Below are 27,512 nucleotides of genomic sequence, written 5' to 3'. Positions count from 1 at the left end.
ATGCAAGCAATCCAGATCGGAGCAGTTGCTTTTCTTTTGTTGTGATTTTACGTTGAAGGTTAAATGCAGGTTGACTCAGGCACAAGAGAAATGTTTTTTTTTTTTTCTGTCTTCCTGTAACTGAGGACATTCCGGCTTTGCATTATTGGGGATATTTTTTTTTATTTGCTCTAATAGTAATGTTGTTATGGTGTTGATGTAAATAACAAAAAAAAAAAAAGCTCTTGTAATAAAAAAAATGTAAATGGTAATATTACTGGTAGTTCTTATGTCTATTGTAAGAAAAAATAGTTAATTTTTCTAACACACCTCACTCCTGATCACACACACACATATATATATATGTGTGTATATATATGTATTACAGATATATATAAATATACATATATATATAAGTAAATAAACATATATTTACATATACATAAATATATATTATATATATATATTTATATATATAACAAATATACATATATATATAATATATATATATATATTTATTTACACACACACACATATATATATATATATATATATATATATATATATATATATATATATATATATATAACAAATATATATTATTTATATATATATATATATATATATATATATGTATGTGTTTATATATATATATATTTATATATATAATTACAGTCGTGTGTGTGTACATATTTCTGCGTCATTAATCCGATGTTCTTTTGCTATTTCCATTGATTTCCTTACCAACAATCTGTGGCTATCTTTTCAACCGCTCTCTCAATAGTCCGTTCCTTTATGTCCATGAAGTGGAGTGCAAACATTGAAACGTAATGGTAAACGACGATAATTTGAGGCTCTCTCTCTCTCTCTCTCTCTCTCTCTCTCTCTCTCTCTCTCTCTCTCTCTCTCTCTCTCTCTCTCTCGGCAGTAATGGAGCATAATCTGATCAAAGAATGTATTTGTGGCTGGCTGCCTACCTTCGAAAATAGGTTTTCACAAGGACCCAGTTACGGTCTTCCAGCATAGCTGGGGAAACTCATTACGATACTTTTCACAACCGGCTGACCTTGATTCGTATGCAGCAATGACCGTTTCGGTCTCTTGACCGAAAATAGCCACGGCAAAGGTGCCTGGGTTCGACTCTCATAGGATGAATTATTTAGGAAGAGGGTGAGATAATATAGTCTTTTATTTTATTATATCATTATACATATATATATATATTTATATTATATATATATATATATATATATATATATATATATATATATATATATAGACATACATACATACAAATATATGTATATATATACGTATATATAATATATATACATATATGTATGTGTATATATATATACATAATATATATATATATATATATATATATATATATATATATATATATATATAATATATATATATATATTGACGGTAAATATCTGCAAGCGATATTATTTTAGAAACTATAATCACGACCGGCGTAAACTCTTGGTCGCTCCCACTACTGGTTACGGCGACATCGGCTGTGGATTTTTACTGTCAGCTCGTAAAAAAAGAAAAAAAAAGGCTTATAATGAACGTAATAGGAGACAATGATAATTATCCAGATACTTAAAGGGAAGAGATCTCTCTCTAAAAAAAAAAAAGTCTCTGAGATTGAACGTAATGGCGGATGAATAGAGAATTATACACGATGACGAAGTAGTGTTTCTGGAATACTTAAAGGGAGTGTTTTTTTTTTTTTAACCTTAGCCTGAAACTGACACAGCCTTGAGATGATGTCTCTTTATGTCACTGTTTTTTTTTTTTTTTTTTTTTTTTTTTTTGAAGAATAAGTACCACTTCCAAAAATCTTCATTGGATGATTGTCGTCTTTAAATTGCTGAAGACTTGAGACGGCACTTAAACGTGGTAACTGCATTTTATGTGCTGTAATGACAAACTTAACAATAGACTGTGTCTTGGAATTTTGTTTATCTTTTCTCTCTCTTCACATGCGCACGCATATATATATAGTATATATATATATATATATATATATATATATATATATATATATATATATATATATATATATATATATATATATATATGCATATATATATATATTTAGCCTATATGTATATATATATGTGTGTGTGTATGTTTATGTATGTATGTGTCGTTGCATACATGTGTAAATACATACTAACGTACAGTAACCTTCCTAGCCTCCTTCAGCCTACCTATTCGTATGCAGATGATTTTACTCTTCAATAATTGTTTTCGTTTTCATCTGAACCCATTAATCTAATGTAATATTCTTAATCTAATGTATTTTTCTTAATTTAATGTAATGCTCTTAATCCAGTGTAATATTCTTAAGCTAATGTAATACTCTTAATCTAGTGTAATATTCTCAGTGCAGATATAAATGGAATATGCAAAGCTTTTGTTGACTTTTGGCCTTCCAATACCAGGTTTTATATCTTGATCTTTGACCTTATCTGCCCTTACAATAAGCTGGAGAGTCTGAAGTTTAAATATAATGGCACATTTTGGACGAAGCCTGGCTGACTCTTGGATCACTCTCAAAGTGGCCCCGTTGTATTTTTCCAGCGATCAGCTTCCTTAGATTTACTCGAGACTTATCAGTCCTTGCTTGGAGTTTAATACGTGAGAAGACTCTTCCATCTTATTTGGCTAAGCTCTTGCGTCCAGGTGACTTTTACACGACCTGTGTTTTAGGGGTTTTCTAGCCAAGTTTTATGGAGACTTTTGGCTGCAGGTCTTTTCCATTCTCTTTGTGGAAGTCACAAACTTAGATGTCAGTTGACTTGAACAGACTTTCATGTCATTCACTTCTGTGATTCAGAATTCTCTGCCTTCTTCCGTATTTCGTGACTCATTTTGAGTGCATCTTACCAGGAGCCTGGCACATCTGGTCCCTTCACGGATGAAGGTTAATCGTACACTTTTCTCACAGTGACAGGCTAGTTTTGTTTTTGCCTGTCTCGGTTATCTCAGTCCCAACACCATAAAAAGTCTTCCAGCAATTATAAGACCGAATTGGCTTGAATGTTCAGACACACACACGCACACACACACACACACACACACACACACACACACACACACACACACACACACATAGTAAATGAAATACATCCGGCCAAGAATTTTGCCGTGAATGCAATATGGCCTTGTCTTTTTCTTCCAGTGTTATTTCGGTCATTGCTCTGTTGGACTGGGAGACAGGTGGCCATATATAAACATACGAACAATCTTTTACCGGATTGTTGGTTCTGTGACCTTTTCATCATTAGTGCCTTAAAGCTGTGGCATTTTAGTTGCTTATTTTTCTCTTTTTTTCCTTTCAAAAGCTGGTCTATATTGCTTTTATTCCCCAATTTGTCTTTCATCTGATTTTTCTGTCTCTCTCAAAGAGGATTTCCCCTTCCATCTGATTTCTTTATTATTATTATTATTATTATTATTATTATTATTATTATTATTATTATTATTATTCAGAAAATTAACCTACTTCATATGGAACAAGCCCACCAAAGGGGCCATTGAGTTGAAATTCAAGCTTCCAAAGAACATTATGGTGTTCATTCGAAAGAAATAACAGAAGGTAATGCGAAATACAGAAAGAAGAGATCAGTTATTAGAAAAAAGATAAATTAACAAATTAATAAATAAATAAAAATGCAAGTAAAATATTAAAATACAATTTGATTTGTATTAGGGCAGTAATGCATTGCGTGTCATTGAACTTATTTAGTGAATTCCTTCTCCTGCCTGACGCATAAATCTTTTCTGGTGCTTGCATCACCCACTTACAAATACTTACGTGTTATTAAAATTATAATTGTATGGCTGAAGACCTCCATTGCTTTAAATCGAGATTAGATAAAATGTCTTTCTGTGATATATTTGGTTTTCATACAGTGTTATATTTTCCATCCTCATATTGCGTTTCAGAGTAACACAAGGAGCTGAGAAATGTATTTTTAAACATTGTAATTTTCGTCATGTAATACCCATCACGTATCCCCGGCCTGATGAAGAGTTAGAGGAATTTATTTCTGGCGATAGAAATTAATTTCTCGCTATAATGTAGTTCGGATTCCACAATAAACTGTAGGTCCCGTTGCTAAGTAACCAGTTGGTTCTTAGCCACGTAAAATAAGTCTAATCCTTCGGGCCAGCCCTAGGAGAGCTGTTAATCAGCTCAGTGGTCTGGTAAAACTAAGGTATACTTAACCCATCACGTTGTACCCACCAGGATGCATTGCGCTTACCCATCAATCATCAAGGAGGGACGCCGTTAGTGCCGTCAGTGCACCTCAGGCGTTGCGCTGTAGGCATTACTCAAGGTTCTTTGCAGCGTCCCTTCCTCAGGTCCCTAGCTGCAACCCCTTTCATTCCTTTTACTGTGCCTCCTTTCATATTCTCTTTCTTCCGTCTTAATTTCCACCTTCTCTTAACAACTGTTTCACAGTGCAGCTGCGAGGTTGTCCTCCTGTTACACATTTCATATTTTTTCCCCCTCTCAATTTCTGTTTCAGCACTGAAGGACCTCATAGGTCCCAGCGCTTGGCCTTTGGCATAAATTCTGTCTTCTATTCTGTTCTATCAAGTAGAGAGAAGAGGGAGCCCTTGACTAGGACAGTTATTTAAGTGCGTCTGAGATTAGTGGAACAAGCGGTCATTTAGGTATTTTATTTTTTATTCCTGCTGTGAATGCAGAGTTGAGGAGGGACGCTGAAATACCAATTGGTGATTCTCATAACCTCTGCTTTTCCCAAGGTCATCCTGTGTAAGTGTCACAGTGTATAAAATATAGTATATATATATATATATATATATATATATATATATATATAATATTATATCTATACATGTATATATATATATATATCTATATACATGTATGTATGTATGTATGTATGTATGTATGTATGTATAGCAACAACATACCGGCATTGATGAAGTTACAGAGCTGATCAACGTGTGACTTGGGTATTTATAGGATAATTGTGCAGTCTTACTCATGGAGTTATAAGTGCTGAAGATGTTGCTAATAATAGAACATCTCTCTCTCTCTCTCTCTCTCTCTCTCTCTCTCTCTCTCTCTCTCTCTCTCTCTCTCTCTCTCCTTCTTCTTCCACTTCTTCTGTGAAGGCAGTATCAAAGGACATTTTATATTACGGCCGATGTACCTTTCGTGCTCGGAATGTCTGTCGAAAGACAGAGCGAAAGAAAGAAAGAAGAAGAACACTAAAGAATAATTTGGGTATAATGGTTCCCTGATGACTGCGCGACTTTGCACAGACGCCGCTGGCTCGGTCACATCTCCATTGTGTCAAGTCTTTGCCCCGGGGCGGCTGTTGCAAATTGATTCTCTCTCTCTCTCTCTCTCTCTCTCTCTCTCTCTCTCTCTCTCTCTCTCTCTCTCTTCAAGCTTTTGATCTTGCGATGCAGACTTCAATACTCCGCTCTCTCTCTCTCTCTCTCTCTGTGGCAAATTTGTTGGGCTAGTAAGGTGAGGAATGTGGTCATTTCAAGCACAACTCTTTGAAGAGTATTGGGGATTTTTCAAGTGATTGCAAATAGGAAAATGCCGTAACTGCAGATAAAAGGTTATAAAAAATAAAGTGCTTTTATTTCAAGCACAATTTTTAGAGTATTCATGAGTATGGCAAGTGCTTGGAAACATGAAAATACCGTAATTACAGATAAAATGTTTAAAAAAATTAACATAAGAAGTGCTTTCATTTCAAGCACAACTCTTAGAGAATATTTAGAAGTATGGCAAGTGCTTGGAAACAAGAAAATACCTTAACTACAGACAGCGTTGCCAGACGCACGATTATGGCTAAATTTAACCGTAAATGAAATAAAAACTACTGAGGCTAGAGGGCTGCAATTTGGTATGTTTGATTATTGGAGGGTGGGTGATCACCTTACCAATTTGCAGTCCTCTAGCTTCAGTAGTTTTTAAGAATCTGAGGGCGGAGAGAAAAATTGTGGAATGACAGACAAAGCCGTCACAATAGTTTTCTTTTACAGAAAACTAAAAGGTTAGAAAAGATAGTTTAAAAAGTGCTTTCATTTGTAGGTGTTTTCCTGGAAAAATGAAAATGCCGTAACTACAGATAAAAAGGTTCAAGATATAAAAAAAAGCGCTTTCATTTGAAGCACAACTCTTAGAGATATTCAGGAATATTGTAAATGCTTGGAAACAGGAAAATTCCGTTGCGACAGAAATAAGTAAAAAGAAAAAAAAAGTGCTTTTAAGTGCAAAGGACAATGGGATGGGCTGTCTATTGTTCTTTCCAAGGTCCGAAAAAACAATAAAAAAAGAAAAAAAAGTAAGGAGAGGGGGGGTGTGGGGTGTAGGTCTGAGTCATATAGAAAGCGATGGAAATATTTGAAAAGAAAATTATTTTAAAGTATAACAAAAGACGGTGGATGATATCGCCATTACATTTAACCTAAGGAGATTTAGCGCCTTAAAATTAACACCATTTTCTGACGGATTTGCTTAGTATATCTTCATAATCCCGCTTAACTTTTAAAGTTCAAAAAAGGTACAATTACGTAATATATAGCATCAGTTTGAAGGGACAATATCCAACCACATTCGCAATTCGCAGGACGATATTAATAAAATGAGAATAACAATAAGAAATATATCTCTGCCTACTGATAATCACAAAAATGTATTGTTGTTCGGGAACAAAAGAAAAACAGATTGTTATCGTTGTTCCGTGCATCGTGTCATCGTTTTCAGATACGAAACGACGAAGCAGCCGAGTCATTTGCAATCGTGTTGGTTACTAGGCATCTTTGTTACCCACGTTGCACAGTTCATTGCATATGTTGGGAATTTTCTCACACACATATACATATATATATGTATAATATATATATATATATATATATATATATATATATATATATATATATATATATATATATATATATATATATATATATATATATATATATATATATATATATATATATATCAGCACAGGGCACACAGGAACTGAATAAAAGATCGAGGTACTAGATTCCGCCCGTGGTATTTCGACACATTTTCCAGGTAAAAGATTGCGGCAACGCGAAAGCTCTCTTGACCTTCATCTTTTATTTAGTTCCTCCAGCTTTATATACAGAGTATATATATATATATATATATATATATATATATATATATATATATATATATATATATATATATATATATGTATATATATGTATATATATATATATATATACATATAAATAAAGATAAAATCCACGAAGGAAACGGAAACACTGGCGTGCTGCGAGGCCTTTCGACACTACGTCCTTTACTTAGCAGACGAAGGAAACGGAAACACTGGAGTGCTGCGAGGCCTTTCGACACTACGTCCTTTACTTAGCAGGCTTCGTGGATTTTATCTTTATTTATATATTCATCACGTTCCATATTTTCGTGATTCAGTTATACATACATATATACATATGTGTGTGTGTGTGTACTCGTGTGCGTGTCGTATTGTTCCCACATCAAGAGAAACTCTTCTTGTATACTTCATTGTTACTCGATCAACACAAAAATTCAAATGTAATTTTCTTCAGGGCCATAACTAAAAGGGGTCCCCAGAACTGGTAATTGCATGTACGATCTCAATTCATTTATTTGTTTAGCATTCTGTTTCGTACCTGGCAAGTAATTCTACATATCTTAATCTTTCACAACCTACATTTCAAAATAGTTTAGTTTTTTTAAACAATTCTAGCAATAGATATCTATAAATATCTATAAATACACGTTTTTCATCAATGAAACTGGTATTTAAGCCTGAGAACTTTCTGCTACTAATCAACAATGGCTTGTAAGTACAAAGTGAATTAGTTTCTTGCGCTTAATTATGATTGCCAAGCCATTTTTTTAAAATTAAAACTGACTTGTAGTTATTAAGATAAACGTCCCCTTGGTCCAGTATTTTGGTGAAGATCAGTTATTAGAAAAAAGATAAATTTAAAAAAAATAGTAAATAAATAAATAAAATTTTTTGTAAATTATTAAAACAAGGAGAATTGTATTACGATAGTAATGCATTGCGTCTTCGCTTGAACTTTTGAAGTTCCAATTGTACGACATCGCCAGGAAGCTGTTCCACAGTCTAACGGTGTGAGGAATAAGTAGAAATCTATACATACCATGTTGCATTTAGCATTAGAAATCGTGAAAGGAAGCCTCTCTGTACATAGGTTATTGGCTTTACCATATTTAATCAACAAATCAATCAACTCTATACATAGTGAACTGGGTTGGTTTTAGCCTATGTTCCAGAAACTCGAAGGATCGTTGTCTATAGCACATTGACTTTATCATAACTACTGGAAATGTCACAGGGATGAAATGCTTAATCATTTCCTTCATTACCTTTTAGTGTTCCATCTCCAGTAATGGTATGGAATCCATTTCGACTCTGATGACACACAGGAAGTTCTTTGTAGTTATAGCAAACGATTCATTGTTTTTCCCTGATGAGATTAGGGTACGTTTGATTGGCACTTCATTCTTGTGGTTTGCAGGACGATTTCTGCTTCGTCTGCTACTTCCTTTATTCTTCTGGAGACTTGATTTTATATATATACAGTATATATATAAATTGGTCTCTTGCAAGATTGTACCGTGCATTCATACAATTAATTACTGGACCTCATTTAAACATGATGGTATCTAACGGAGATTTTTTATTAGAAGAAAAGTTACAAGGTTTCAAAGATTGTCTGTTCTCATCGTCTGGTAGCCGTCAAAATCGGCGACCAGACGATGAGGGCAGACAGTCCTTGAAAGCTTGTGACTTATTTTGAATAAAAATCTCTGTTAGATACCATCCTGTTTAAATGAGGTCCTCAGTAAGCCATTTCCCCTAATAAGAGATGACTCCTAAGGAAAAATTAAAACAGTTACTTCCAAATTCATCCCTCTACTTGTGAATCAGGGATGAGATCAACGTGCAGAAATCCTCCACAGAAACAGCTGCTTCATGCACATAGTGAAAAGGCTAATTAGCAGCTTGTCGTATACCTTTAACCTTGTTTGCATTGTCTTGCTTCTTGGATATTAAGGTATTTCCATTCCAAATCATATTGCATTCTGTCTGTCCAAAACTTTCTGTCTCTTTTTCGCCCCTTTCCTTCCAAAAATTTCATAGTATACACTTCACAGTAACTTAGACTCTTCAGCTCAGTCCCCAGAACATACCTGTTTAAAACACAGATATCTTTTCACCTATGATATCTATACCACTTCTTCAAACCTCCACGTTTCTTACTGTTCAGGCCTTCTTATCCCACATATACTATCCTAACAATTTTTCCCAGTAGGTTCAGCTAACCATTCATATTTACTGTCAACACTTCACTTCCATGTTGGAGAGTTGGCTCACCAATTCCATGATATTTTCCACCTTTCTTTACTCAGTTTTAGACAGAATCTTAATATTATTGCATGTGATGCCAGGTAAAAAAAATTTCTACCCTTTTTTTCATCTTGTCATCATTCATCGTATTCTCTTCCAAATATACCAATCTATAGTGTTCATTATTCAGCCATCTATATTGATATTCATTGCTCCATCTACCTAGTTTTTGTTTCCCCCTCTCAACCATGCCCACACTCACTTTCGACTTTCTCCTCCTATAAACACTTTCAGGTTTCATCACTAGTTTCTGCAGATTCTCTTCACTACCCATAATCAACACTTTTATCTTCTGCAACTCAATTGACAGCACTTTTTCTTATCTCTGACTTTGCATTTGCATTACCTGTTCCTTTATAGCTTCTTTGGTCACTCCATCCACAAGTACATCAAATCGTCGTTAAAGACATGACACACCATCATCTTAGATCAGTTTGCACGCCAAACCAGTCACTCACTCTCATTCATTTTCCTCTGTAACGCTTCGCATTCATTATTAAACAATCACTGTCAACAGATTACCTTCCTATTACACATCCTCAGAACCTTCTTTGTTACATATCTTTCATTCATAGCATAAGCTTTTTCTTTTAATTTCGAACTCCTCACATAGCTCCTTCAGATAAAAACATTAGATCCCCACTCCATGCCCCTGAGCTAAACCTACAATGCTTCTTGTGTGTCTGTCTACCCTATACTGAGCTGTGTTATGGCCCTATAGATCTGTTAGGCTCCTTTGTAACATTTACCCTTAGATATTCCCATCCCGTATTACCTTGGAACCTCTCTCTCTCTCTCTCTCTCTCTCTCTCTCTCTCTCTCTCTCTCTCTCTCTCTCTCTCTCTCTCTCTCTCTCTCTTAGTCACCTTTATAACATTTACCATATATATTCCTTGCATATATTACCTTGGAACCTTCTCTCTCTCTCTCTCTCTCTCTCTCTCTCTCTCTCTCTCTCTCTCTCTCTCTCTCTCTCTCTCTCTGTTGCACAGACTCTTGCTATTCTTCGTCATCACCAACGCTTAACATAATTATGTGTACTGCAATGAAAGTTATTCACATTTATTAACTGCTTTACCGATGTAGGTATATTGCGTTGCGATAGCAAATACTGTAAATGTGCAAAATAAAATCAAATCAGCTACTTTTATAAGTGGTAAATGATGGAGGATAACGATGAAGAAAGCCCCAAGCAAGCATTTTTTTAATGCTCGGCAACTATAACAGATTGATGACTTATTCTATATTGATGTTCGTGCTTCTGCTCTGTTTGGCTTCCTGTTCAACATCTCTTAATTATTCTTTCGCAATTCATGAGCATAAATCTCAGAAGAGGCGGTCTTCTTATTGGCATAGTTACCCATGTGTTAGAGGTTACTTGGTTTAGTTTTCTTCAGACGTTTACGTAGGGCTCGTTTTCTTTAATGTTCAATTTGATGGCATACTATACTTGAGAGTTTCTTGAGTCTGGGAATTGTATACCCCTAACAAAATATAGCCATATATGAATTTCAGTGCCTTCACCATATAAGATATTAGCAAGTGATTATCACATTCTCTTCTGCTACAGTATGCTGCATAATTTTAAGTGCGAGAGAGAGAAATTCTGACATTTATCACGAAAATACGAGTTGCAAAAACCCGACATTTAGATGTGTTTCGGGGAATTGCTTTGGCTTGACTGAGTGACAGTGATTAAACTTAATCATCTTCTACGATTAGTTTTGTTTCTTCAGAAGAAGAGAAAACGCTTAGCAATGGCCTTTCATTTGAGAATTAACTGGAGAAAGGTAAACGATATAACGTGAAATAAGTAATAAAACGAGAACAGTGAGATATGTTTGGTGGTGAAGAAAGAATGGTAAACAGTCCTCCTTAGATTTTAAAGAAGGCGAAATCCCCACCCAATATTTCTAGAGAAATTAAATACTAATATCCATAAAAAAATAATTTTAGGCAAAAGTTAAGAAATTCGGTTGAAATCCTTCAAAAGAAAAGTAAGAGAGGAGTGTGCCTATTCTGATCGAATCAGTTTTAAAGATAATAAATAGAGGCTACAATATTCAAGACATTATGTAATTGCATATTACTAACTTCAAGTGCATTTTGTGTTTCTCTTCATGATGAGTTTGTGATAGTGAAACGTATTCTTTTTTTTCTGATGACTGTGCTACACACAAGAAAATATGAATACTATTACATCCTTATAGTTAGATACTCTTATGATGTAGGCTTCAATGGGGCAAGGTCAATGGCCTTTGGGGCTGGTTCCATTTGAATGCCCCTCTTCCGCAACAAGTCAGCGTCATTTTTGCCGTATTCAAAATGAACGTTATTTTAATGAAACGTCCTAAACCTTTTAAGGCCTCCTACATAATACGTTTTCCATTTACAATGAATTGTAACACTGGAGCAAAGAAAAAATGAAAGTATTATTTATTATAAAGATAAAAAAAAATCAGTAGACACTCAGCTGTCAAAAATAATCAACAGATAAACCGATTGATTGATCTAAGGAATTTAGACTTTCAAGCCAAGCACTGGGGCATTTTAAATATATTTGTACCCACACATAACTGTGGATTTGTTTCTCCACTTACCAGATAGTTTGAGTTCAGTGAAGTCATAAAAACTAAAGTTATCCTGACAGCAACACATATAATAAAAGGTATGTGTGGAAAGTTGGCTTTATGCTGGACGCGGGAATTATCAGAAAACATTTTTTCCTGGTCTTTATAGCTGACTGGCTTTGGCTGGTCAATAGGTTTCCGGTCATTGTATGGTAAGTCGGAATTCCAGTGTGATTGTGTGCATACATTTCTTTGGAAGTGATAATTTTTGTATTATTTATGTAGCATTGTCCACGCTTCGAAACTGTCAGTGTTTTACGGACCCTTGCTCAGAATCTTTTGCATAGCTTTTGGATGTTTTCAGAATATAGGTTGGAGCTAAATTCATTCCTCCTTTGCATAGAATATTTAAGTCTGATATTTCAGAAATTGCATCAGGTTCTCTTAAGATAAACAAACTTTCAGTGAAATATGAATTTTCCCATTGCATTTCTGTTGTGTCCTGGGTACATTCTGTCACCATAAATAGTATATTTTCATTATTCTCTTCACTGTTTCCATCCACGTTTAGATAATTGTTTATCAGTATGACAGCAATAATTAAAAGAAAACATGAAAACGCGAGTATAAGGTATAAGGTGAATGTTTAGTTCTGAATACATGCTAAGTCTTAAAAAAGGCTATAAATCTCAACAGATACCCGTTATAGGCCTACTGTGCTTCAAAATATTTGGTGCCCTAATTAGTGGACCAGTCTCCTGAATTCCTTAAGAAACGAGTTCTGGAACTTGATGGTTTAAAAAACAATATGCGCAAATGTTGCGATTCACTGTGTTCGTTTTATTGAAGTAATTTCAGCTGGTTTTGTAATCTGAAGCTTGAATCAAATATACACAATTCCGTTTTATTTGTTTGGTTCATTTTTTTAGTTTTTTTGTAAAAGAAAACTGTTGTGCCGGCTTTGTCAGTCCGTCCGCACTTTTTTCTGTCCGCCCTCAGATCTTAAAAACTACTGAGGCTGGAGGGCTGCAAATTGATATGTGGATCATCCACCCTCCAGCCATCAAACACCAAATTGCAGACCTCTAGCCTCAGTAGTTTTTATTTTATTTAAGGTTAAAGTTAGCTATAATCGTGCTTCTGGCAACGATTTAGGATAGGTCATCACCGGGCCGTGGCTGAAAGCTTCATGGGCTGCGGCTCATAGAGCATTATACCGAGACCACTGGAAGATAGATCTTTTTTCGGTGGCCTTGATTGTATGCTGTACAGAAAACTCGATTGCGCCGAAGAAACTTCAGCGCATTTTTTACTTGTTTTTAGACATTAATTATATATCATAGAGAATTTGGGGCAATTTTTGCTTAACCCAAGTTTGTCTCCCTCATTTAATTGTAGTTCCCCTTCATTTGTTAAGAATACAGTTTATTTATATATTGTAAAGATTGTTTTACGCAAAATGTTGCAAACTCCAATGACTGGTTTTCGTTGCCTCATAGCAGTTGCATATCCTAGAGAGCTGTTCAGTACAATTTCTTTGCAATCGAATACTTGTTTTATCTCACCTTTGGACTGTGGAACAGCTTCCCTGGGTATATCGTGCAATTGGAACTTCAGAAGTTCAAGCGAAGATGCAGCAGTCGAAATTATAATGTGCAACATAGCTCCACAGGGGGTAGTGCTATCAGTGCACCTCATGCAATGCACTGTAGGCATTACTTAAGGTTCACTGCAGCGTCCCTTCGGCCCCTAGCTACAACCCCTTTCATTCCCTTTACGTTACGTCCGTTCATATTCTCTTTCCTCCGTATCCTAACAATTGTTTCATAGTGCAACTTGAGATGTTTTCCTCCTGTTACATCTTTCAAACCTTTTTACTGTCAATTTCCGTTTCAGCGCTGAATGACCTCATAGGTCCCAGCGGTTGACCATTGGCCTAAATTTCATATTCCAATACCAGTAGAAAGACAAGTGATAAATCGCTAAGTAAAGAATTATTTTTGAAATCTATATACGGTTTCAGTCATTTGTATTTTTTATATTTTTACCAAGTACATAATTTACTGGGTTAAAAAAATGAAACTCTTAAAGAAATAAACAGACAACACGGCTTTTCCTTCCTGAAGCCAGTATTTATTAAAAAGATGTTTAGACCTATGAAAATTTACCGAGGAGATTAAATTTTGGCAAGTTCGACTTTTCTCGTCGAGTCGATTGCATCGACTCAGTCATTACAGGTAAATTGATAATGCTTACTTTCCAGTTCATTTCACTGAAGAGTAACCATATCTATCTCTTTATAAATATATACAGTATATGTATATAAACACACACACACACACACACACACAAACATATATATATATATATATATATATATATATATATATATATATATATATATATATATATATATATATATATATATATATATATATATACATACACATATACATCATACTCGTACATCAGTCTAGGACAGAGAGCTCTGGGTGCATCTAGTCCACTGAGCCGCTGTTAATCTGAGCAGTGACATAAGGGTATAAATTTCTCATTTATATCAACTGATTCTGGAGCTAAGCACAGTCAGGTCTGTTTATAAAGAGATACTTTATTATTATTATTATTATTATTATTATTATTATTATTATTATTATTATTCAACGCCGTTTGCCGGTGCTAAGGGATAATACTCCGTTTAAGAATCTAGTACGTGATGGAGGGGTGGGGTGGGCTGCGTTTAGCGTCTAGAAGGGATCCGACCGTTTAGATTCTTTAGACCGAGCAAGAGCTGAATTTGTTTTCCTTCAGAATAAAAAGGGTTTGGTGGTAAGTGGTGATGAGTATTCCGTGCAGAGTTTGTCTCTCTTTCTCCTAAAGCCCCTTAAGAAGCTTATGAGACTCGGTCAACCGTGTGTGCTAACATCCAGTGTCAAGTCATGTACTGCGGTTTAGAAAGAGGCTTTCGTTTGGGTTTATGTAAATTGAGAGGAAATTGCCTGTCTATCTTTCTATATAATATTTAATGAGAGCAAAGTATCTATAATGAACCAAACAACTAATGTCGTTTTAAAGAGCACGTGCCAGACATTTACTGTATAATCATTTGCAGATATTTCGTCTCGGTTTTGACATTATGATATAACTGCCAAAATAGTGTGCATTTTGGCATTACAAGTTATGGTTATATATTATGAAAAAGGATCCCACGTGCACCGTTGAGAATATATTCTTGAATATAATGGTACACTGAAGAGTAAGAATCTTTTAATTCGTATTCTTCTTAGAAAAAGCTCTCGTTATTTCAGTAGGTCTGCTCATAGCAACGTCACAACAAAGGACTTTTTTTAACACAACACTGCACCTGTTTTTGTGGAAATTATCTTCGTCCTGTTGTACAGTTACACAGAGTTCATAGCTTCTAACCTGGAGTAATATATTGATCTTTAGTTTCTGCTCTGTCAGCAGAATCTCTGCTATTCACACACAGGTTCACCACATTCTATTGGACCGCAGTGAAAAATAGGCCCATTTTGACAAAGAATATCCTTGCTGTACGTTAACTTTATGTAATATATTATATCATACAAATTTTACTTTCCTATGCAGCTTTCAGTAGGGGATCGAATCCATATTCTTTTCAAGTTGATTGCCCATTGCAGTTCCTTGTTGAGGGGCGTTTGCAATTAAATAAGTCAAAGCTAATCTTTCTTGAGTCTAGTTATAGTCCTAAGCAAGCTCTTCGAAGTTTTTGTGACCTTTTTTTTTTTAGATATGTCCCTGTAAAGGAAATGTATTGAGAGAGAGAGAGAGAGAGAGAGAGAGAGAGAGAGAGAGAGAGAGAGAGAGAGAGAGAGAGAAGAATCAGCTAAACTGCTGTTGTTGCTGACAATACCGTACATATTTAATCTATCTGAAGTTCCAAACAGAGTGGCAAAAATGAGTTCATTGCTTCTGAGGTAATTCTGTTTATTCCTGAGAATATCTTTAATTCCTTCTTTAAGTAGAAAAAAATTATATATGTTTGTCTCTCTCTCTCTCTCTCTCTCTCTCTCTCTCTCTCTCTCTCTCTCTCTCTCTCTCTCTCTCGTCCTATAATTGTCTTTTCATCTTAGAGAGAAGAAGGTCTTGGGGGCAGTACTAAAAGCTAATACTTTGGTATGTTGCGTTGAAAGGTCTAAAAAAAAAAAGCAAAATATACATCTCTCTCTCTCTCTCTCTCGTCGTATAAATGTTGTTTTGTTTCTTGGAGAGCAGAAGAGGTCTTGGAGATCCTATAGGCTAGTACTATGTTCAGTATAATGCCCTGATAGGTCTTAAAAATTTTCAATAAAATGTGATGTACAATATTTAAAATATCCAAATTGTGACAGCATAATTCTGTAATACGTTGTTTATAAAACTAGATCTTCAGAGTAAACACACACACGCACAAAAGCACGCGCGCGCAAAAGACAACAGCAGATGATGATGACAATGTTGCCATTTTCTCTACGTATTTTTTTGTCCACTGACATTTTCTCTTGACGGAAATGAGTGTGTGGTTGACGAGATATAAATCACTTATTTTGATCTTCAAAAAAAAATCTCTTTATTTATGTAAACATTATTATTCTAATCCATCACCAGTCCTCAGAGCACTGTTGATAATAAGTAAGCATAACTCTTAGTCCCTGTCAGCACAAAGAGTCAGTACTGATCTCCCCAGCCGCGTAGCAAGCTCCGAAAAGATCTTGCCAGATCTGAAGAACGTCTTCCTCCTAGACCGTGGTCCTAGCAACCCTCTCACGTGATACACCAAACACACGGTCATAATTAGAGATGCAGCTGGACGCTATTTGCATACGCTGCTATTTGGGGCCGAGGGTCCTGTTAAAATGTGAGACGCGTTTCGCGGTTGGCGAATGCAGAATGTGATAAAATGATTGCTTCCCATATGGTATCGTTGCTGAAATGGTGCCGGAAACGTGGGAGATTTATGAGATAACGCTGAATTTATAAGATATGTAAGATAACATTGAATATCATTCGTGTCCAGTATTATTTCTCTAATAATGAGTGATAAGGTGTAATGAACTTTATACGGTTTCCTGGTTTGGTGTCATCTCAGAAAATGGTTATATATAATATATGTATATATATACATATATATAAATTATATACAATGTATACATATATATATATATATATATATATATATATATATATATATATATATATATATTCCTGTCAGACTATTGTAGATTATTCTTATAAATCTAAATTCTCCGTAGTATGACACACACGCATATATATATATATATATATATATATATATATATATATATATAGATAGATAGATAGATAGATAGATAGATAGATAGATAGATAGATAAATATAAATATCACGCTACGGAGAACTAAATTCATAAGAATAATCTAGTCTGACGGGAAAATAACGAATGTTTGAAACACCGTGCAAGCGAAAAAGTTAGTTTTAGGCGTTCTATATATATTAAGTTACATGAATCGTTTCACAATAGCTACGCAAAGGACATAATCTCCAACTTAAAAATGTGAGATCGTGCTTCATCTTACAGTTCAACTAAAATGCTATGTTCAGTGTTGATATGCGCAGGGCAAACAGCTACTTGGGAAACATCCGGTAATAAAAACACATTATTCTTGTTTGTCTTGAATATTTAAGAAAAAGCCACCATATAACATTCTTGGATGCAAGAGAACGTGTTAATAAAACGCACATTTGCAAAACCTGACGAGCTGTCTATCAGAGAGAGAGAGAGAGAGAGAGAGAGAGAGAGAGAGAGAGAGAGAGTGTATGTGTAATATCATTCCATGAGCGAGTCGGATTTCGATTGATTGCGAGAGAACATGTTGATAAAGCGCACATTCGCAAAACCTAACGAGCTATCTAACTATCTGAGAGAGAGAGAGAGAGAGAGAGAGAGAGAGAGAGAGAGAGAGAGAGAGAGAGAGGTGTGTACTATCAGTCCCCGAGCGACTGAGTCGGACTTCGGTAACTTCGGTCTAACGTAAGCCGAAATCATCAGTGTCCTTTGAACAGTGAGAGAGTGTGGATGTACGCGCGCACCGCTAACAGTGGTGTCTGTGAAATACTAATGAAATACTAATTAAAACTTTGGCGTAATTTTCGCCACGGATGTACTTAGCTTTGACGACACTTTAAGTAAGTGATATTAAGAGTGAGTGTCGCTTTTGGTGGAAAAAGAGCAGATTTTTCCCCAGTGAAATAACATGTGAGAAACTTTGATGGTAGTGGATGTCGCATGAGTGCCTAAAGTTCATTTCTGCGACTCTCGTAGTTTTAGATTTAGATATTTTAATTTTTATTTATTTATTATAAACAAATGGAGCATGAGAGATGTGATTTTTTTGTTTGTTTCAGGGTAATAACAGTCAAGGATCAAGAACCGAGATGTAGTCTTCTCTCTCTCTCTCTCTCTCTCTCTCTCTCTCTCTCTAATATGGTGTCATTGTTTGGAAATACGTAAAATCGATGCGCTACAGGTTTCTTTCTTGGCTGTTTTCAATGTCAAGTATTGTGACGGCAAGAGCTCTCTGCCTGAATTTAGTAAGCAGAGAGCATCCTAGTTGTGCAATTGTTATTCGCCATGACGCTATTACGTTATTCTGGGTTCTGCTGTAGAATACCCCAAGGTCCAGAGAGCCTAGGCCTAACCATTTTATGATATTACGAAGTCTTTTATTTTTTATTTTAGAATCCACGAAAACCGAGTTTTATCTGAGTGGAATTATGGGGAATGATGGATGCTGTTTGCTGCGAGGTTATTTAGGCCTAAGCTTACTTAGGTCTAGGTTTAGAAAACTCTCGATAGATTGTAAAGAGAGATGCCTGATCTCAAGTAATTTCTTGTGGTTATAATGAAACTACAAATACACAAGTCTTTCATCATGAGGTGTATCCTTTATTGTCTTGCAAGCAGCATGCAAGGCTTACGAAAGCACTTGCTCGGGAGGTGTCTGTACAGTGTTTCGCAACCAATACCTTTTATACTTGAAATACAAACGTTGCTAGCTTTTGTAATGAACGCATGATATCCTGTAAATTATGAAAGAGGTTCATGGGGTTAGTAACGCCACTACTAATGTAAAATGCTTGTTATTTACCTTGTTGTTGCACAAGAACACATGCCGTAATAGGTCAATTTAACATGCACAGTTAAATTTTTATTTATAGGAAGTCATATATTAACGTAGACCAGTTTGCGGAACCATTGCAACATATTTCCTTAAAATTAAATTCTAGGATAAAAATTTGATTTTAATCAACATATACCACACAGACCACAGTATGCTATGTGTTTAATGACATTACGAATAATGTGGACATTTGCAAAATCCATATTATCTTTGTATTATATGCAGTTAGAGTTATTGCATCCTACAATAAAAGTCGTATTTTATTCGCCAAAAGGATGAAAGGTATATAATGGAATTCTTGAATTTATTTGCAGACTTAGCATTATGCAAAGTAGATGTCTTCTCCTGAGATATTGGTTTATCGCTTACCGTAGGCGTGTAGTCTATATTGCGTGCGTGTACTTTTAGGCCTACGTATATGCAGGTACAAAGGAAGTTCAAGTTGTAGATGTGTTAAGAAGTATAAGTATGCGCACGTACTTAGATTAATGTGTAGAGGCTATTTTAATTTACTAGGCCAATATTTTAGGGTTACAGTAATAAGCAAATGTACTATTACCATTAATTAATAACCTACTTTTGACGAAACCTTTTTAAAGTTCACGTTTATATGAAGCATTGGTGGTGTCTTGCATAATAGCTTTCACCGATTACGATATCAGTGACTCACCCCTTAGGCCTACAGGTTAGGTAGGAGCGTCTGAAAGCCTTATATATTTGCTTTTGTTGAAAAGGATCAACTCTTTTCATACCTGAGCTTACATTCTCTTGTGAATGGACTAGGTTTAACCTGTTCTAATTGAAAGGATTAGTTGATCGCTTTTTTATTTTCTTTTTTCTTTAAGCTTAGGCCTAAGACGTGCACGTAGTTACTTGGCCTGTCGGCTCTTACTAAGATTGAGTAGGCTAGTTTTAGTGTAAAGGTCTTCGCTTCAACTTGAGCATTTGAATCTTTACACTGTGTGTTATGTTTACATTGTGTAATATTTTTACTTATTACAAACTTACTAAATGTTGGTTGCGATTTGTTTTTACAGAATAATTATAGTTATGCACAAAAGCATTCATCTAGTAGTTTCAGTTAATTTGGCTTAGTATGTTGCCGAATATTCTCGCTGCTTGTTTTTCAAAGTAATCATGTTTTGATTAAGAAATTGTTAATGTTGATTGTTGTCCTGATTTTTTACAAGTAAGCATCACAACTACTAGTAACATTTCTCTTGCAGGTAATGTCAGTATTGGTAGGTAAAGTCCACAATGAAGAAGAATATAGTCTAAAGTAGAAACTAGGATTTTTTCCATCATATTCGGTTTTAGCCTATAGGTGGTGGAGATGGATGTGAATTACGAAAATTTATATAAATATAAAAGTAAACCCTATTAATAAACTGCTCTTTCTAAAGAAAAGCAATTACATAAAATACAGCCTTGTTCCTCAACTTCGTACTAATAGAGACCGGCTATTAAGCTCAACGGCTTTATTACCTAATCGCTCGTTGGATAATGTCCACTGAGGTCTCTAGTTTCACCTGCATAGGCTCTTGTGTGCTCTGATTACAACAGCTCAATATGAGGCAGGAGGTTAGTTTATTTATTTATTTATTTATTTATTTTGGTATGCACGTAAGAACAAAGGAAAAATTCAAGGGATTGTTGCTTGCAAGTAAGCTTTCAGAGATGAAATTTACTTTTTATTTGTAATAGTCCAACACTCAGGTTTGGGTACTCTAGTTGACTCGTATAGGTTAATTAGTGCATCATAAGGGGAGAAATGTAGGCTAATCATATTGTAAGTTGCTTGGTGGTAGGCATTTTCAAAGATTTGTGGTTAAAACACGTAAAAGACACAAGACAGGGAGCAAAATTAGATTTCCTGTAGTTTGAGGGAAAGAAGGAGGCGTGATAGTTTGATATTGTTGAGATTTTGCTAAAATCAGTCGGCCTAAAACAACGAAAAAATGTAATTGTTATGGTAATAAAGTAAAAGGGTAAATTGATCTTAAGCATAAAAAGGGCAGAAAGAAGTAAAAACGCAGAACTCCTGTGCAGAAGAGAGAGAAAAAAATTATCCACTATTTTTGTCAACTCCTGAACACATGTAAAACCTACTGAACCACAAGTGTCTAAAGGAGGTATATATAGCTCAAGGCTATTTACATGAGCACTGGCGATATCTTAAAGAAATTGGCCATTAGCACGTGTTGAAGAAGCCCCGTAATTGAGGTACATTGAAGAAAAATACAGTAACAGAGTATTCCAGGTGCCTACCCGCGTCACAGGCTACACCAGTAGCAATACACAGAATCTATAAATAGTAACGTCGTTGACACCAGCACATGGTAATTCGGTGCCGACAAACGCTGTGTATTCATTTGTATGCATTTATCAAAAGGCCCCAGTCTATGACGGCGGTTTTGACTGTTCTTAGACAGCATGAAATGTACTGACCGAGTGAATTTAGCCGGCTACGAAACGCTGCTTTAACGACCATAGCATAGTGGCATTTGATGATGTTAAATGTGTAGGTTTTCCTTAAACCTCTCATTGATCATGATGAAAATAAACAGGTTGGGGCCTGTGGAAAGGAGGATTTACTTTCGGATAACGTGAAAAGTAGTAAAATTTAAATCAGTTGCATTATGTAAGCACATAAATCATGATAAATAACTGTAAAAAACTGGTACTTTTAGGTAATGCTTATTATGTTTATGATATTTTGATTAGATGATATATTCAGCCCTGTTTTTTTTTCTCAAGTAGGACAACTTGTCAACAGCAAGCAAGGTCTACGTATATTGTCAGCTTGAAGACTTTGTAGTTATGTGCTTTATTGATCTTATCATGATATCTAGGCCTAGACCAAAGTCAGACCAAGGAAAGTCACCAGGCCCAGATCAGGTAGGCCTAGGTCCTAAAATTAAAATTAGCGTCTAACTAGGCTAATAAGGTCTTTTTGCATCAAGATGACCACATGAAGGGGAACTGACATCTCTTTAAAAACTGTACAAAATGAACAGTTTAAACTTGGGCCTATATGAGAATCTTCAAAAAGTTCTCAGTGGTAAAAGTTAAGTGTACCTTAGTTTAACCAGACCACTGAGCTGATTAACAGCTCTTCCTAGGGCTGGCCCGAAGGATTAGACTTATTTTACGTGGCTAAGAACCAATTGGTTACCTAGCAACGGGACCTACAGCTTATTGTGGAATCCGAACCACATTATAGCGAGAAATGAATTTCTATCACCGGAAATAAATTCCTCTAATTCTTCATTGGCCGGCCGGAGAATCGAACGCAGGCCCACCAAAGTGCTAACCGAGAACGATATCGTCCCGTCCAACGAGGAACTTGTCAGTGGTAAGATCTTACAGCACGAACAAGTGTTTGGAGAACTTAGCACTGACAACTTTTTGGAGAATTTGATATAATAGGCTCAGGTTGTCATTGCTAAGTTCTCACTGCACGAACAAGTGTTGTTGTTTGTAGATAAAACACATATATGCATAGCAACAACAGTGCCCCGCAGACGTTATTATCCTCGGTCAATTTAACATTTTGAAACGCTCCCGAAATAGCCGTGATTGGCATGCGAATATTTTACCATTCCATTGTCATGGTGTTTGTCCCCATCATCCGGAAACTAGCGAACCCAGTGACAGTCTGTTACATAGTTGTGACAATCACCAGCATAGACTGAGGTGTAACGAGAGATCGAAAGATTTTTGGGGTAAATTTCGTTAATGATAGTATCTGTATGATAAAATTTAATAATGTTTCTGATTCTGAAAGTAATAATCAGTAATAAAAACAGTATAAATTAGAATACTTGAGTGTAGTCGTGATGATGAATCAATAAGTAATAGGATGTCAAATGTGCGTATCAACAACACAATTTGGGTGACGATGTTGATGATTGTGGTAAAGGAATGAAAATTGAAATAATCAATGAATAGTGGAGCACATGTTTAGAGCATTCAAAAATTCTCCCTTAATAGTTATGAGCCTTGCATGATGAAAATAATACAAGACATGTAAAAATCTTGACAAAAATTCTATAAAGTAGCGGTAAACACGAAGCAAAAAATTGCTTATAAAATATATTGATAATAATTGAAAGAAAGGGACCAGAAACGCGTTAGTCTCACTTTTTTTATATTAAATATAGCTTTGCTTCCTGGGACGTTTTAAATTAGTTGGTTGCTGTTGCTTCTTGAAGTTAGATGTTTTTCAAGACTTTTTCGAATTTACTTTACTGTAATTGGAATTACCAAGGACATGCAATATATATATATATATAAAATATGTATGTATATATATATATATATATAATATATATATATATATATATATATATATATATATATATATATATATATATATATATATATATAAAGTTAAATACCCAGTAAGGGAATGTTGGTATAATTTGGATCTTCGCCCATATTTTACTCTGCATTTATCTCCCTCTCGCTTTTCGTTCTGAGTCTTCCCTGGCTACTTAACCATTGTGTGTGGAGAGAGAGAGAGAGAGAGAGAGAGAGAGAGAGAGAGAGAGAGAGAGAGAGAGAGAGAGAGAGAGAGCACTCTCATTTAGAAGAGAGGGGACACTTAATCCTGGCCATGTATCTCAACCATTATTGGCAATATCCTCCTCACCTTTTATTCTGCTCCTTGTGAATTTCACAAGTTTTCTGAGACTTCAGAGGCTGTGGGGGCTGTAAGGTACAGACTGCTTTCGTTAATTTCTTTAGGATGTTAATTTAGAATAGGCCTAGAAGCGAGGATGAATTAGTCTTATGGTCATTCTTATCTGATTTTGGGGTCCTGAATCTTAACCCAGACCCAGATATACATGTGAACACCTTAAGTAAGGTCTTTAGACCTAGACCTAAAGAATAGTAGTACCATCGCTGTGCGTTCATTGTGCTGACGCCGAGTGTGTCACCACTACACCCGTCTCCACTTCTACTGGTCGACTGGTCATTTAGGCACCCCCACTCTTTTTCTTTTACAGAGGGGCACTAAAACCTTCGTTCCTTCACCGCACAGTAGGACCCACCTCTTATGAGCCTCTGACGCTCTCCAGAGGGGGTAAAGGATATAGAAAAGCCATCCTGTCAATTAAGCTGCTACTTCATGTTGCTGTAGTGTGACGCACGGGTTCTGAGAGGCGACATCCTCCAAGGAGGTTATTCTGCAGGATATATATATATATATATATATATATATATATATATATATATATATATATATATATATATATATATATATATATATATATATATATATATATATATATATATATATATATATATATATATATATATATATATGAATATAAGAAGGCCCATACTATTTGAACATTGCAACGTTCAAATAGTGTTTTATAGGCCTTCTTATATCATCATATTACACAGTAGAAGACATTCATATTACAGTAGAAGACATTCATATATATATATATATATATATATACTGTAAATACAGTATATTATATATACATATTTACATGTAGGCTCTATCTTTATATTTGGATGTTTACATGTATATATATAGATAGATACACACACACACACATATATATACGAGTATATATATATATATATATATATATATATATATATATATATATATATATATATATATATATATATATATATATATATATATATATATATATATATAGAGAGAGAGAGAGAGAGAGAGAGAGAGAGAGAGAGAGAGAGAGAGAGCTCTTTTCAATGCAGTAGGTTTTTTTGGGCAAAGAGGTTAGCATTTGCATAACTTCTGTTAATCTTAGAGTCTCATGTTAACGAATTTAACTCGTTTGTCGGCAAATTTAACTCGTTTGTCGTAACAGAAAGTATGCTAGTTCAACTTTATGAGAGATTACAGAGTAATTTTTTTTTTAATCGGGGCAAAAGAACTCTATCTAGGTCAATTTCTGTTTCGACCTCGGCTGCTGATGAAGTCTCTCTCTCTCTCTCTCTCTCTCTCTCTCTCTCTCTCTCTCTCTCTCTCTCTCTCTCTCTCTCTCTCGCTTACTGCTGATTAATCTGTGATTTTTTTGTAATCTTCATGTATCTTGTTTATCCAAACGGTATAACAGCTTCTGTACTCACTGGACGGGGTAATGTCCACATTGGAACGTTGATTGTCACATTGATTGGTAAAATACTTTTTCTTCAAGTGGTTTCAGTGGTTCAGAGTAGGTTAACTTTATATATATACATACATATATACATGCTATATATATATATATATATATATATATATATATATATATATATATATATATATATATATATATATATATGTATAACACTAATCGATTAACGTACTGTTTGCAAGTGTAAGTGTTCATGCATGAGGTTTATTAGAAGGGAGTTTTGTCTTTGCGTGATGTTGTCTTTATTTTGAATTTGCTTAAAACATTTATAGCTCCTAATCTATGCAATTCTGATAACCCGTGAACCATCTCTTTTTCAGGGAGTGAATGATGAATAATCCGTTAAAGCCTCGGAACTCCGTAGAAACCAAATGAATTCAGCGTATGCTATGTGCCTAAGTGAACGATAAACAAAAATGAAAAAAATGAGTTGCTTGTAAACTTATAACCGAGTTGGATTTATCAGTCAAGTTACCCCCCCCTCAGCTTAATTATCCTCGCGTGCCTCCAACTCCCGCTCCAAAAAAACAGGTAAGTGTCTCGGGCTCTTTTATATTATTGAGTTTTTAATTTCTGCTCCGCTGTTTATTTTCATTTAATGTGCTTATTTTCAAGTCCGTTCCCGAAGAGTGTTTGGGTTTTGGGTTTTCTGGGTGAATTAGATCACATTTCTCTCGCGTGAGGTTTTTTTTTTTTTTTTTTTGTAGGTGTTAGGTAAGCAGTTCTCCGTGTAGGCGGGTTATGCATGCATTAAGGAAATTATGATTCATCTTGTCACAGTTATCAGGTAGTTGACGTTACGTTATTATTATTATTATTATTATTATTATTATTATTATTATTGAGAAGATAAACCCATATTCATATGGAGCAAGGCCACCTGGGCCACTGACGTGAAATTCGGGATTGCAAAGAATATGGTGTTCATTTGAAAGAAGTAACAGAATGTAATAGGAAATACAGAAAGAGGAGATCAGTTATGAGAAAAAAAATTAGTAAATTAATAAATAAGTAGATAGAAATGTAGGTAAATTATTGAAGTACAAGAGAATTGCTTCATCACTTGAACTTTTTGAGGTTCCAATTAAGTGACATAACTTTTTGATGTTCCAGTTATACGGACATAACTTTTTGAGGTTCCAATTATATGGACACAACTTTTTGAGGTTCCAATTATACGGACATAACTTTTTGAGGTTCCAGTTATATGGACATAACTTTTTGAGGTTCCAGTTATATGGACATAACTTTTTGTTCCAAATATATGGACATAACTTTTTGAGGATCCGATTATATGCACATAACTTTTTGAGGTTCCAAGTATATGGACATAAAATTTTTCAGGTTCCAATTATATGGACATAACTTTTAGAGGTTCCAATTATTTGGACACAACTTTTTGAGGCTCCAATTATATGGATATTATACGGGGTTGGGATGATCAGGGGGTGGGGGGTTGGAGACGGTTGGGGTTGAGCAGTTACCTTCATAGATGTTAGTGAAATGCAGACGCCTTTGAAGTGCATTCTTTAAATGAGTTGAATGGTATTAAGAAATCAAATTTCCCACTTGAGCCTCCTCCTCGAATTCGATAACCTTTGAGCGCAAAATAAACATCGAAGCTATTGAGGAAGGTAGGGTAAAGGGAATAATAAAAGTTTTTACTTATATTTAATTTACTTCTTTGATAGACCCCGTAGGCCGGGGGGGGGGGCGGCGGCGGGTGTGCCGTCGGTAACTTTAGGCTTTACTTGAGGTACTCGAAGCTGCAACCTCTTTCACACTTTTTACTGTACCTCCTTTCATATTCTCTTCCTTCCATCTTACTTTCCACCATCTCCTTAACAATTGATTCATAGTGCAACTGCTTTGAGGTGTTCTTGTTACGCCTTTCAAACCTTTCCACTCCCAGTTTCCCCTTCAGCGCTGAATGCCCTCATAGGTCCCAGCACGTGGCCTGTGGCCTAAATTCTATATCAAATTTATTAATGCACTTCGCACGTGTATCATCAAGTATTTAAACTTAAATGCTTTCTTCCCCTTACCACCTTTTGAGTCACCTGCCTCATCCCTTCAGTAAAACTTGGTGAACCGTCTTTCAAATAATCCGATACACTCCTCTCATCTTTCCGTTCTTTGAG

The 27,512-nt window shown here is 35.2% G+C and overlaps 1 protein-coding gene across 3 annotated transcripts in view; it reads left to right on the top strand.

The window, feature by feature from the left end:
• Positions 1–18,070: 18,070 nt before the first annotated feature.
• The window catches only part of LOC136856613 (serine-rich adhesin for platelets-like), an 812,762-nt gene continuing 803,320 nt past the window's right edge, over positions 18,071–27,512 (top strand). The window contains exons 1-2 of one of the 3 annotated variants that reach the window (XM_067134541.1): positions 18,071–18,209; positions 25,692–25,902. The gene's annotated coding sequence lies outside the window, so the exon portion shown is untranslated. Of the gene's footprint in view, positions 18,226–25,691; positions 25,903–27,512 lie in introns of all 3 variants that reach the window. The other 2 variants (XM_067134542.1, XM_067134543.1) reach the window with 2 other exon arrangements.

The sequence above is a fragment of the Macrobrachium rosenbergii genome, chromosome 36 (assembly GCF_040412425.1).
Source record: "Macrobrachium rosenbergii isolate ZJJX-2024 chromosome 36, ASM4041242v1, whole genome shotgun sequence".
In the NCBI taxonomy this organism is placed as follows: domain Eukaryota; kingdom Metazoa; phylum Arthropoda; class Malacostraca; order Decapoda; family Palaemonidae; genus Macrobrachium; species Macrobrachium rosenbergii.
The sequence above is the reverse complement of the archived record's forward strand: the minus strand, read 5'-3'. Positions and strand labels throughout refer to the sequence as shown.